The sequence below is a fragment of the Lissotriton helveticus genome, chromosome 6 (assembly GCF_964261635.1).
Source record: "Lissotriton helveticus chromosome 6, aLisHel1.1, whole genome shotgun sequence".
In the NCBI taxonomy this organism is placed as follows: domain Eukaryota; kingdom Metazoa; phylum Chordata; class Amphibia; order Caudata; family Salamandridae; genus Lissotriton; species Lissotriton helveticus.
In genome coordinates this window covers 1,687,075,596-1,687,090,531 of record NC_136067.1, presented here as the reverse complement: position 1 = coordinate 1,687,090,531, position 14,936 = coordinate 1,687,075,596, and positions in this window count along the sequence as shown.

The following is a 14,936-nucleotide window of genomic DNA, read 5'->3' as shown; positions in this document are numbered from 1 at the left end:
TGTGCCAATAATCCAGGGGCAACCATTACCGGTTCTTTTATACGCAGATGATGGGGTCCTTATGGGCCGCACACCTAATGCCCTCCGCCAACTTGTTAAAACTTTTGTTCAATATATGGAGGCTCTAGACTTGCGTGTGAATTTAAAAAAATCTTTTATCATGACATGTGGCACAGGGAAACGGAAGCTCAATACCATACATGTAGGGACAGATAAATTAGAATCTGTGAATACATTCCCATATATAGGGTTGGTTTTCGCTGCGAACGGCTCTTGGAGTGGGCATTCAGCCCACGCCACGGGCAAGTTCTCGAAAGCCACCAATTCCGTCTTGAGCTTGCCATGCCCAAAGAAAATAGGTGCCACTAGAGCTATTTTAAATTTGTTTAGGTTACAGTGCATACCAGTAGCCACATATGGGGCAGAGGTTTGGGGTTTGGGGTTAAGTCCCAGTATTCAACGGGAAGAAAACCGATTTTGTAGAAAAATACTGGGTGCCCCAATCTTATCCTCTGAGTTTATTTGTCACAAGGAATTAAACCTCCCCTATACATGTGATTTTATTAGGACAAGGCCAGCTCTATTCTGGCTTAGGATCCGGAGGAATAACTTAGCTGCCCTAACACAGGATATTATAAACGATTGTCTTAAATGTGAAAAGGACTTAGCTATCCCCTGGCTTGCGGGAGTTTTAAAGACACTGTGTGCCGTGGGTAGGGGAGATCTTTTCTACGAGCCATCCAAGATCGAGCCCAAAGATAGGAATGAGGTCAAACAAGCACTATATGCACTTTATAACTCAGAAAGAATGGGAAGGGAATCACTCAAATCTACTGTTGTGACATACATGGGGAATTAACTGTGTAGGCAACTGCTCCCACCCTATCTTACTCTCCCCATGACCAACTGCGAACTGTGTTCAGAAGGCCCACCACGAGTGGTACATTCAACCACGCATGGTGTTTGGAAGAAAGCCATTACTAGTAACTTTGGGAGACATAGATTTGCCCCAAAAATAACACCTCTTTGAAGCTGCCCTTAAACAGGGGAACTGTTTTTATTTCTCCAAAGATTTCGAACTTTGCGTGTATGCTGCACTGTACAGCTCGCATTCAAAGTAGGAAAAGCTTTGAAGTTTGTCTAAATATAATAATTAGTTCTATTAGGGGTATACTTCCACTACAAAACCTATGCTAGACTTTGCACAGACCTCTTTGTATTATTGGAAAACATGTGTGCGTAAGCAGGCTGATTGTGCGCCAGCATTAAGGAAGCGAGCAGGAGTGCCACATCTGCATATGTGGCAATGTTGCAGTGTCTTGTATGTCCCTGTCATGTAACGCAGTGCAGTAACTTTGGTTGCTATGCTGCATTACATGGCAACTTTGCAAATCTGCCCATTTTATTTTTCTCAACTGGTACACGATGCCTCATCATGACCTGTGCCAATTTCTCTTGAGCCCATACTGCATGTCAGAAAATGCGGCTATGTAGAGGGTGACGTTTCACATATGTTATAGTCCTGTATGTAAATAGCCTCATACTGGTCTATAGTGCATTCTGCTACGAAGCTTGCTGTGGCTGCAACTTTCATGTAACTTCTGCGAATGTATCGTGCATAAAGTCTATTCACTTTCTCTTGAATCAGCCACAATACAAAGGACTGACACACACTACTGCATATGGGAATGTGTCTTCCTTTTGCCTCTTCTGCTACTTTGCTTTGAGGCTACAGTCCTTACAGTGCAGTAACCACTGTTTATGGGGCACATTTGTTGCAGTCGGTGTTAATTTGTGTCTCACCCCCTCCTGTCCCTTTAGTCTTTGTTCTGCTTCCTTTACAGCCCCTATAATTATTTATCTTTCTTGTAGTAGGCCTGGGTTCTGAACATCACTTCCTGTCTTGCTGTAGTTATCAGAGTCTGTTTGTTCTGTCATGGCTGGTATGTGTGGCGGAAGCACATTATGTGGGTATGCTAACTACTCCTTGTTTTGGTATATTTCAACACATTATGTTGCTATATTGAAAATTTGCATCTTCAGGTTGAAAACATCTGACAAAATACTTTACCAGTGGTCTTATGCATTACAGTAAACCATTGAGTTAAAAAATATGCCATGCAGGTCAATGAAAAAAAGAACAGAATAGTTAGGAATGCAAACATTCACCCCCAGTCACAGATCTGGGTTTAACCCATCGTTTTTTTGCTCACCAAGTCACCCCAGTTTGGACCCAGCCATATGCAAATCAGTCTTGACCCTGTTACGAATGGGAATAGTCCATACCGAACTGCCAGGCCAAGTCGTCCCTGGACATGAAACAAGCATCCTGGGACCAGCTTCAGGGTATCAACCATCATCAGCCAGGCTAGCTTGAATCCAGTGACACAGTAAGCACCGGGCCCACGTCTGCGCGTACACTTCCCACTTAAGGAGACAAAAGCGAAAAGAACAGATGATGGATGGAATGCTAAAAAATGCAAACATTCACCCTGTCACAGATCTGAGTTTAATCCATCATTTTTTGCTCACCACACCACCCCATCTTGGACCAAGTCATATGCAATTCAGTGTTGGCCCTACTCCTCATGGAAACAGTCCAGCCCGAACTGCCAAGCCAGGTCCTCCTTGGTCTGGAAACAAGCACCCTGGGACTGGTTTCGGGGTATCACCCCTCATCAGCCAGGCTAGCTTGAATCCAGTGGCATTGTTCAGCATTCTGTCCATCAATTGTTCTTTTCACATTTGTTGCCCTAAATGGGAAGGGTATGCCCAGACGTGGGTTTGTGCTCACCATGCCACTGGAGTCAAGCTATCCTGGCTAATGAAGTGTGATACCCTGAAACCAGTCCTAGGATGCTTGTTTCCCGTTACAAGGAGTACCTGGCCAGGCAGTTCGGACTGAACTGTTGCTATGGGAACAGGGTCAAGACTTATTTGCATATGGCTGGGTCCAAAACAACGATGGATTTCGCTCCAGATCTCTGTGCTCGGGTGAATGTTTGAAATTGTTCAGCATTCCATCCATCAATTGTTCTTTCTGCACATGCTAGTCAGCAATGGCTCATCTTTGTGCTACATAGATTCAGGAACATCTTAAGAATTTTGGGGCCTTCGGGCAAAATATAATTTAGGGCCGCCTACTCAGATAAACTCTGAATTTATTAGCTATTTTCAGCTCATTCACGCCCTCTGCAACAATGATTTGATCATTCACAACTCTCTTCGTTGGCCCCAAAACCTTTAAGGGTACTCCAGTCATTCAGGGGGCCTCCATTCAGTACAAAGCTTTTGAATATTTGTGAGGCATTGGATACCTGGGAGCCCCTTTTCATATTGTGCAGGGAGCCCCATATTTTTTGTGTTTTGCAACTGTCAGGAACTGTCCTGAAAGCTTAATGATAAGGCCTCTGAAAAAGGTGGAGGCTCTAGGCCAGAGCCCACCTTGCCCATGGCTTAAAACCTCCCTGTGTTAATTGCCATGCAAAACCAGCTTTTATGCATGACATCTGGTAGTTTTATCATGAAAGCGTGACCAATATATATTTAGTGCTGTACACTTTTTGATTGTTCACCCAATACAGCTCAGCAATTTTTCACACAGAGCTTTGATGCAGGAAATATGGTAACTCTAGGTCTAGGGTGTGCTGCGAGTGTGGGACTAAATTCGTTTTTCCAACATTCATTTCCCTTTGAATTGGGTAATATATTGCAGTCAACCATTTTTTTCCTGATAAACTGTAGATATTGCACTTTCTCATTATGTTATTCTAGATTTAGCTGCTGGAGTCTGCTTCATAAATTGTATTTTAGAAGTTGACCATCCTTGCAACACATATTAACGTCTATAAATTTTGTAGAACTCTCACTTTAGATGGATTCATGAAAATCTCCTAAGGTGAGCCTGGAAAACTATTCAAGTTGTCGAATTCGCTCAGTACTCACGCTGCACCCAGAGCATTGCAACACATTGCCCACTCTACAGATAATATACTTATTGTGGCACATATCTGCCTTCCACATTTATTTGCACATTTATTTACATTTATTTGTATATTTCTGTATTGGCAAAGTATATTTTACTGGTGAGGGAAACGCTATGCAAAATGTTTGAAAATGCACAAACTAACGTGGTTGCAAATGTTTCAGGCTTTCTCGTGATCACTCCTTTCTATAATTCCCTTTTACCCCCGTAGCCCTGAACTTTATACAGCCTAAAAGTGATTGTGCTAGCAGTTCTCTTTCCTGCATTAATTTCATTCTGCTGGAGAGTATTTCTAACGATCCTGACTCTCTGAATCAGGAGCTGCGAATATGGGCTTGCAGATAACTTTTTTGTGCCCAAAAGTTCAACTGAGGTGTGCAGTAGATTCAGTCCAAGTGAGCCTCTGGTGACGACGTAGTGCCAAAAAATGATATTATTACAGGTTCTCTAGGGAAAGGAAAATCAGGGAATGCAAAAGAGCTCAAGCAACTGACTTTTGCTACAGCTAAACAACTGAATATTTGTCAATGCTGTCTCCAGAACCATATTTTCTAATGTCGAGGCTTGCAGACAGCATGAATACATGTGGGGTGCAACTGTCTACACATTGCAGCTCTGTGTACAGTGACTGAATGGTATTCATGCCAGAGATGTATTTCTTCCCCTTGTTGCTTGTACCACACTTGTCACAGGATCACTTCCTTTCACATCTCCACCGTACATATTTTCCAGATAGTTTGAATTTAATGAGCTTGGAAAAGAACAGGGGTGATGTTGTTGAATAGACTTGTGGGATGCAGCGTCTGTAATGTTGCCTGGTGGTAGACCGAATACAAAGCCACAATTCACTGGGGAGGTCTTTTTAATGTCATAACCCTTTATTAGCGCGCACCCTGCTGAATTACCATCTTTGTATGCAGCGGAGGGCAGTGTCTGGTGGCAGGCTCTGTGCAGTCCATTGTACACGCCGAGCAGTCGTCAGCCATTTGTAATTTCATTGACAAGTGGTTCCGCTTTTGAATTCCATTCCAATGTCTGAGACTTGGCCTTCGATGTAGGTGTCCGGGGCGTCCACCGCGTTTGGTCACTGCAGTTAGAATGCGGTATGCTGTGTTTTGTTGCCTTGTTCTATGTTATGTATTTATTTATTTATTTATATAGGTATAAGGAAGTTGGTGTTCCGCACACAAATTGTGTTGCGCTATGTCCGTATATTCGTGTACGTACCTTTTACAGCACAAGCCTATACACAAATCAAGGGAGAGATATACAGTTATGGGAGACTCAATGGAATCACAAATGTACAGCGTGAAGGGCTAAGAAGGAAGAATGGAATTAATGGCAGTGTATAGAATGGTACAGAGGGGCAGAAAGTTACATGGGGGCTCTTATGTGGGTGTCTTACAACTGGGAAGGTTATGTTATTTATTTAATTTTCTTCAAGGGATTTTATGCCAAGGAATAAACTGATTAAAACATTAAAGAGGCCGAAGGCAGAACAAATGTTGGAATAGCACTCAAAACCTAAACAGACCTCAGTAAAGCAATGCTCTGGTATGGGTAGTGCAAGTGATTTTTAACAATGCACTACTGGATACAGAAAAATATGACTTTTCTACACTGGAATGCGCCTTAGAGTCCTTATCCAGAATTAACATGCATCTGTATGGGTTCAACCTGTTATAAGGGAGCTCTTGATCTATAGATGTAGGAGTAATAAATACAGCCATGCATCGCTCTTTATACTTTCAACCTTGGACCCTACTGGTGGAGGCACTAATAAATGTACTTGATGGGATGCAACTTAAGCAATTTTTTTGGCCAATCCCTTTGGTATTGACACGAGATCCATGATAACAGGTCGAGTCCATCCAGATGCATGGTCATTCTGGATGAAGGACTCTACGATGAAACATGCCACATAGATTATGCAGGTAAGAGTCCTTTTTATAAAAATCCCTTTGTGGTTTCCAGCAGGGCTTCAAAATGATCATGCAAGGATGTAAGTCTGTAACCATTGCGGACATGGTTGTTTCCTCCATCCAAATGAAAACTTTTCAAATCATTTATTTATTTAGTGATGCTAGGTGGTCAGAAGCTATACATAGTCTATGTAATGTGGAAGTACTCTACGTGCGCGCTCTTCTGTCTTCCTTTGGGTACAACTACCTATCATTTCAAGGAAATATCAGTACATGGGTCTTTGAGTAGAATTACTTACTCATCAGAGGCATCAGAGCCTGCTCTTGAGTAGACAAGATTTACACCATGGGTCCTGGCACTAGTTTGAGTACTGTGTGATTTTGATTTCCATATATAGCACCATTCAAAACTGAAAATTTGATTTATTGTAATATAATGCGACATGAAACATGCAACAATCTTCCGTGGAATATTCAGGTCAAAATTCAGGGTCCTATTCACATAGGTAAATTCAGTCATAAATGTATGTTTACGACTGAATTAGCAAGTTTTTCGCATGCCATTGTTTCACAATGGATTCCTAGCAGGTGTAAATCCATGTAATGTTGCAGAGATCTTCCCCATGAGTGTGGTGATCTCTGCAGTCATAGATCCCACTCAAGGGGCGAGAATGTGAGTGCTCCAATGCATAGATTGCCTTGGATGTTTAACAACGCCCACAAAAATTTGCTGTCCATGCCACTGGAGTCAATCTAGCCTGGCCGATGAGGGGTGAAACCCCATAAACAGGTACCAGGATGCTTGTTTTTGGTCCAGGGAGGACTGGACTGTTCCCATGGGGAGCAGGGTCAAGAATGATTTGTATGTGGCTGGGTTTAAATTGGAATGGCATGAGAAGCAAAAAAAGTGTATATTGAGGCTCCGATCTTTGTACTGGGGTGAAGGTTTGACATTGTTCAACATTCAGTCCATCAATTGTTCTTTTTGCGCATAAATGTGTGGGCATTCTGAAACTCTGTTCCAACTTCTTTCACCCTGGAAGTTCTTCACAGGACTGCCTTCAATCCCTTTCCAGGGTGGGAAGGGTGATGGATTACCCCCAGATTTTCTGGACTTGAAGGGGAAAATATCCCTGCTCAGGAACAATATATTTCCATGGGGAAAAAAATGAAAAAAGTGCATTTGCAGAGGTAATCCTATCCCAGCTGTGCATACTTCTCAACTATGGAGAACGCTGCACAATGGGAATAGAATCCAGTAGGCAAAGTCACATGACCTTCCAACGACAATGGCAGGAAACCTGATCTCCTGAGACATTTTGTGAAATGAAAAAAGTAGGAAAACACGTTCAAGCGGAGATGGAGATCTCAGTCCATATTTTTTCTACTTTTTGTCACTTGTTCTTTTTGACATTTCTGACTAGTGTATAAAAAAGTATGCTTGGCTTTACACATTTTAGACAGCCTTTCATTAGTCTTGGTAAAAGTACAGTATTTTAATTGAATGATTGACTTGAAAAAGAGAGACTGTCTAACCCTTCTTTCCTTGTGTTTTCTTCAAAAGCTTCCAAGACTTCATGCAAAACCTCATGAATGTTCCTCTCTGGGGGAGTTACACATGTTCAGCATTCCCCAACTCTGCTTCATGTGTGTTTGTCTTCACGGTGCTTCTTATGTTCTTTGAGGCACTGACATCTGTAACAGGAGTTCCATTCCTTTGCAGTCCCATCAATGAGCTAGCGGCCTACCAGACAACCGTTTTGTATTTGTGTAGGTGTCAACATTCCTTATTAACTTGAAGAAAGTCAGTTCATAATATTCTGGAACGAGATGTTACGCCTTTCATTTCAAGGTTCTCTGTAAAAGGACAACATAGAATGTGGCAAACCGCTGGAAACTATACCGTGTTCTGTTTTACATTGAAATACGGTAAGCAGGATCGAGGTTGTTATGCAGTTTGTATACATCATATTTCTGCTTGAAATATAATGCTTACTAAGATGCACATCAATTACCTACTTCCTTGTAGTACTAAAGAGCAAGCGGTGAATTAGGAATTCATACAACAACATGGAGGCACTATTGAACTTTCAACAGAAACACAGTGAAATTACTACGTAGAGCTATGCATCCCTCAGCAGACCATCTACGTTTGAATGTATTCCTATCAGTAAATTATATGCATTGGCTTTTCAGGACAAATCAGCTGCTGTTTCATATACAGCAGACCCTGCTTTTTGCAACCTTAATCTTCTAAGTGGATTAAGGTGAGAGACATCATTTTCAGGAGAGTTCCTGTTCTAGTACTCCTGAGTAGATTGGCCTGGAGTGAAAGAAAACTAACCAATCCACTGGAGGATTATTTTAGTGTGATTGATAGTGTAAATAAATATCATAGTATCTGTTGCAGCATTGCATGTTCCCAGAAATGGCCCCTGCTAGATGCCCAGAGTTCAAGAGAGTCTCACAGAGTCTTAACTCAGGCTCGTCACGATTGCTGATTGGGCTGGCGGACACTTGTTTCATCCTTGCTCCCTTCTTTACACTATGAGGTGCCCACCTTTTCAAAATGGCTACTGGTCATGTGTTCCCATAGGGCTTTGCCATCATTTTTTGTATTCCCAGTAAATTAAATGATTGCTCCTCTTGGGGACCTCTATGCTAGGCTACACCTGTCTCTTCCCATGCCATGTACATCCCAGGGAAGCATGAAAGAATCAGTTGACAACTTCTTAGGTGACACAAAGCGGTTTTCACTGTCAAGGGCTCATCACAGAAATGTGGCTTTCTTGTTTGATTGTGAAAATACTCTTGTAGGAACAGTGTTTCACCTCTCGATTCACTCACTACACCATGCAGATTGGTTTTTACACCTGTAAATTCATCGCTTAGCCGTCATAGTATCATGGTCAGAACTACCAAGTGATTGAGACACCAACTAGCGGTTGGGCAATTTTTTACTGTTCATGTCCTCTTCCATAATTGCTCTTCTACTTCTAAGGGAGTTTGTCTCCGCCCATGCTGTCCCTACACCATCTTGCACTCCAGTGTCCCACTCCTCTCCACACTTCCAGTCTAGGTCCTGTGGTAGGAAGTGGTGTCCCGTGTCCTGGATTTGGAACTGGAAGGACTCTGTTTCACAGGGTCCTAGTGCATCTAGGTAATGACATCCCACCCATCCTTGGCGAAAAATGAAACATTTGTGACCTTTCTTTAAAAGGGATTGCATAATAGCTGTCAAAATTGATAGCTTAATTATAGTTTGCAGGTAATTATATGTTGTCTGGGTGCTCTGAGACAAAAGGGAGTTTGCCTACTAGGTTGTTATAGAATGGCTAGGATCATGAGAACATTTAGCAAGTGAATATCTCTTTGTGATTGTATAACGCTTTCTGACATGTGGCCAAAGGTGCCATCCAAAAGGCTGCCCATTGAAGAAATGTGTGGGTAGTCTGATAACGAGGCTACCCTGCCAGAGGCAGATTCCATCAGCAGCAACATATCCCATTCTGTTAAACATGTATGTTCCTTGGGATTGATATCACAAAGTGTGGCATACCCAGCTACAGGGACTGATAGATCTTCATGAATTCAATTTGACAGGAAGCACAAGCCCTAAATAACCCACTAGTACACCCTGCTTTACATCTAGGCATTCATCACCAGTAAAGGTGATTGAGGACTATTTGTAAGAAGCAGTGCATCATTAAGCTATTGCATCCCATTGGTAGCTTTTAGAAGTAAAGTGTCATGGGGCACATTCCTTAGTAATTATTTTTATTTCTCTTCAATGTTGGTTCCTTTTTTTCTGATGTATGTTGATGCCATATTGCATTACTATTTTAAAATGATAATGCAGTGTTTAGACCCATTCACAGGAAGGGCTGAGGGACATATAATTTCAATAATATCATATGTCCCTATCCTCCACAACAGAGCACTGATACTGGTGTCTGCAATGAATTCTGGCCTAATCTATTATAATGTTGTGTATGCTATCTGATCTAAGGTTTACAACTTAGCCCACATGTGCCAGTATTGTCTAAAATGTAATAGTCATGTTTGCTTGTGATCTGGAAAAACTAGGTCACATTTAGAAAGAGGCCAAATAATATCCACTGTTCACTGGTGGAAGATTGCATCACTTTGAAAATGAATGGATTAGCACACAAATATACACACAATCTTGCCAAAAATAGATACCCACTCTCAATCAATCAATCAGAATTTATAAAGTGCAACACTGTCACCCCTATGTCTATCTGGGTGCTGTGTCTCCATCAAAGAACCAGGTCTTTAGTCTCTTTCTAAAGTCCGCCAGTGAAGGGGCTGTACGGAGCTGTAGGGGAAGGTCCTTCCAGATCTTGGTTGCGATGTAGGAGTGGCCACCACTGCAGCTCTGACGGATGCATGGATGTGTACGAGGGGAAGTGAAGAGGAGCACAGGTGTCTAGAGCGTTGGTGGAAGTTTAGTCAATGGTTGGTGTAAGCAGGTCCTAGGTCGTGGAGGTCTTTGTAGGCATGTGTGAGGATCTTGAACTAACTGGCCTATCTTCTGGATGGGGAGCCAGTGAAGGTCTCTTAGGTGGGGGGGCCGATGTGGGTTAATTTGTGGAGGTCCAGGATGAGTCTGGCTGCGGCATTCTGTGTGGTATGGAGTCTTCTGACCAGCTGGGTGGAGACAACAGCATAGAGGGTGTTGCCGTAGTTAAGGTGGCTGGTGACGAGGGCCTCCATGACGGTCTTTCTGGTGTTGGTTGTGATCATTCTGAATATTCTGTGGAACATGCAAAGTTTTTGGAAGCCAGAGGAGGTTACTACATTGACTTATCATTTCATGGTCAGTTGGCTGTTGAGGATGATGCCGATGTTGCGTACATGGTTGGTCAGTGTGTCTGTATGTCCGAGTTCTGCAGGCCACCAGCTGTGGTCCCATGCGGTGGTGTTCTTTCCGAAGATCATTACTTCAGTTTTGTTGGAGTTGAATTGGAGGCAGTTGTCTCTCATCCATTTAGCTACATTGGTCTTGGCATTGAAGAAGTTTGTTTTGGTGTTGGAGGGGTCCTCGATGAGTGAGAGGATCAGTTGAGTGTTATCTGCATAGGAGATTATGTTGAATCTGTGGGATCTGACAACGTCTGTGAGGGGGGTCATGTAGATGTTGAACATATGATGTCTTTGGGGGCAGAGGTGAAGGTAGGCAGTCAGATGCTCTGTGTGCATCCTGTAAGGAAGGAGGTGATCCACTTGAGTTTGTCTTGCTGTATGCCTATGTTGCAGAGACTGTTGAAGAGGGTGTTGTGGGAGATGGTGTCAAACCCGCCCGTTGGTGCGTGTAGCCGCAGGCTCACCTGGTGCTTTCTGGCTGAACATTTGGAGCACTCCCAGAGGAGGGAAACCACAGCTCCCATTACTCTTTACATGCAGGTTGTGCAAAAGTGGACCACCAACCCCGCGGCGTATGTATCTGCAGACTCAGCTGGTGCTTTCTGGCTTTCTGGCTGAGGAAATGGGAAGACAATGTTTGGAGCACTCCCAGAGGAGGGAAACCACAGCTCCCATCACTCCTAGCACGCAGGTCGCACACAAAGAGGTACCACCGACCTGCGGGTGGGGCACATGCCGGGAGGGCAGGCCCGTCAATGCCTGGAGGGCCAACTCCCTAACATCTGGACCATTTTTAAGGTACTGTAATTTCCCCCTACTTTCCCTATCTGCATTTATTTTTCTGTGTAAGAACTGAACATTACTTCCAAGTATAATGAACAAACAGAAGGGACGCTCAGGACGGCCGGGGGGTGGAGTTGCTGGGACTCTTGATGCCTTTATAACGAGGGCGGAGACAGTTTTATCACATGAAATTGAGCTATTAAATCCCCTCCTGTATAAATTAACTCAAACTGAAGAGAGGCTGACATCTATGGAGGCCTCGTGCAGACTGTATCATACCCCTGTAAATAGAGCTGAGCCAAATGAGTTAGCGGGGCTCCCAGCTCAGTCACGGGGATCGGACTCAACGACAATCGAGAGAATGGCTAGCCACATTCTTCAGAAGGTAGCAGGGCTCCTTGTACAGTCAGTGGGGTTTGTCGTAACTACTACAGACAGTCTGGTGGGCAATACTTTTCAGCAGTACCAGATTCTGGGTACTTCTAACCCTGGAGTTCCCCCTAACACTCAAAACCCCACTGTCCCGCAAGGCGAACACCAAGAAAACACAATGGATACTAGGAATTCATCCTCTCTACCAGCCACTAATAGAATTAGCCTTCCAACTAACCCCCAACCAGCATCTAGGGGGGGTGGAAATGAGGGCAGCTCCAGGCAACATACTAATAGAGTGAGGCAAACACCCAATGAATATGGCTCTCTCCATCTTCCACCGGCAGCACTGCCTCTAGTGATAGTTTTGAAATATGCCTCGACCTTAAGGAAAGGTCAAATCACAACAGCCACTCAGCTAATGGACAAGCCCCTCCACTGGCTGAATTTTCATACAGCGGGCATTGGCAAGGGGGCGGGCATGTCTAGCCAATCACATTTTCATGGCTAGAAGGTTAGGGTGGTTGGCGGTATCCCGAAAGTGACAAAGGGTGATTGCGTTGTGATAAATTTCAATGATTCCTACACCCCAAGACTCCTTATAGAACATTTCCGTAGAGATCCACCTATTGGGACACAGATCGCAGCACTATCCCCAGGTTCATTTTATAGGCCAGTTCCACTGTTGGATCCTGAACCGTCACTTCATATAAGGGAAAACGTAGAGAAACCAAACCTGTTGGACAACTAGGGAATTCCCCTAGAGAATAGATTCGCCCCTCTCAGGCTTAGACATGTGTGACTGACTATCTGCGAACCAGCAGGAGGGGCGTGCCCCGATGTCCACTGCTATTCTTACGGCTGATAGTGAAGTGACTACCACCCGCAGAAAGAACAAGAGCGGGAATTCAGATGTATTAAGAATAGTACAGTGGAATGTGGTAGGTATTTCGAACAAATTGAGTGATGTCCAATGGCTCAAACTGCAAGAGACATGGGCAATGGAAGGGGTTTTTCTAAATGGCTATCACTCATACTAGACAAGGGCTATCCCATCACCTTCAGGAAGAACCAAAGGGGGCTTAATAACTTTGATCTCCGACACATTGGCACTGTAAGTGAAGATGTTGGAAGGAAACTGCCCATACTTTCATCTTCTCATCCTAGAGTTGGCTAACCAAGACATCTGGCTCCTAATAAATTATTATAACAATAACTTTGGCCCAAATATGCATTTAGTCCTGGAGGAAGTGAATCATGCTATTGATAAGGCTACTAACCTTATCAAACAAAAGGCTATTTTAAATATTATATGGATGGGAGATTTTAACATCCATCCCTGTAACCGTAACCTAGACCGGATTTGTGGTATGGAGAACCTGATGGGTAACTCTGTCCACCACTTCTCTCATACCATTTACAGAAATAGTCTCAGTAGGATACACTCATCTAGAAATATGCTAATGGTTAATAACCTGTCCACCATCTCTGATGCTTTGTTACCAACATTTCATTGTGAAAACCAGGAATCAACCATAAATTTCATACTGATCACAAACGCCTTAAATGCCTGGTGCAGTAAAGTAAATGTTCGAATTAACGGTTTTAGAGATCATGCAATCTTATATTGTGAGATCCACCTGGTACATAGGGTTGTGCCAACCCATCAGAAAATTGGCCAGCCAGTGTTAGCCAGGAGAAATGGATACCAACTTAAGTGGGCTAAAATTGACAAAATGAAGGCGATACCCAAAATAATTAGGAATTCCCTTGATTCCATCAATAGATGCCTAGATTCTGACAATCACCCCCATTCTGTAGTATCTTCCTTTAAAGTACTCCTAGAACATATAAGGAAGGCACTTACCAGGAAAATACTGACAAAGCTAAAAAGGATAAGGTTTGGTTTGATTCCTTTCGCTCAAAAAAGAGGAAATCCCTCACTATAGCTCCAGGCAATAAACCAAGAAACACAGCTGAAATTGCCATACTCCTCAGGGAATACAAAACGGATAGGAAAAACAGGTAGAAGGCACTAAAGGAAGAGACCTGGGCTAAATTAGAGCAGGCCTCAGCTTTAGGTAATTCCAAGGAGTTTTGTGCAATAATAAATGGCCCCCATTTTAAATCACAGAAAGATCCCTCACTAGTTGTTAATGTAAGAGAGGTGGACTGGGTGGTTAATTTTAAAAGTATCTTTTTCCCTACTGACTATCTGGCACCTTATGCATGTACCATCACTGGGAACCATCTCTCTTTTTCGTTTAATGAAGTATGGAACGGGATAGATGTTTGTAGTACGGTGAAAGCCCCGGGTCCTGATGGTGTCCCTATGGAGAACGACCTGTACAACGGGGTCATTACACCGCAAGTCGTTACAACGACTTATGCTGGATGGCGCTCTAAGCTAAGGAATAGTATGATTTACTATTCCAACACCTTCCCTAATGTTATGTAGGCTGGTGTTGGAATAGTAAATCATACTATTCCTAAGTCCAGCGCCCTACGACTTGCGTTGTAACTAACGCGATGTAAAATACTGCGTTGTGAATGTATGCATTGTAACGTCATACATTCTGGCCCTATAGACTTCTTTTGTGAGAACATGGATATATGGGTGCCTTTACTAACTAATGTTTTTAATAAAATTGCCATAGGTGGACACCCTACATCCTGGAAAACAAGCAAAATCGCCCCGATTCATAAAAAGGGAGATAAAGGTAACCCCAAAAATTACCGACCGATCTTGCTGATTGATACAACAGCCAAACTTATGGGCAGTCTTCTTTTGACAAGACTGGGGGCGTGGGTGGAGAGCAAGAACATTTTAATGGAGTCCCAATATGGCTTTCAAGAAGGAAAGGGCTCAATAGACCAGTGCCTGAACCGCTCACTGATTATGGACAAATTTACCAGAGCCAAGGGTGGGAAAATCTGTCTTGCTTTTATGGATTTATCCGCAGCTTTTGACTGTGTGTCCCACCCTA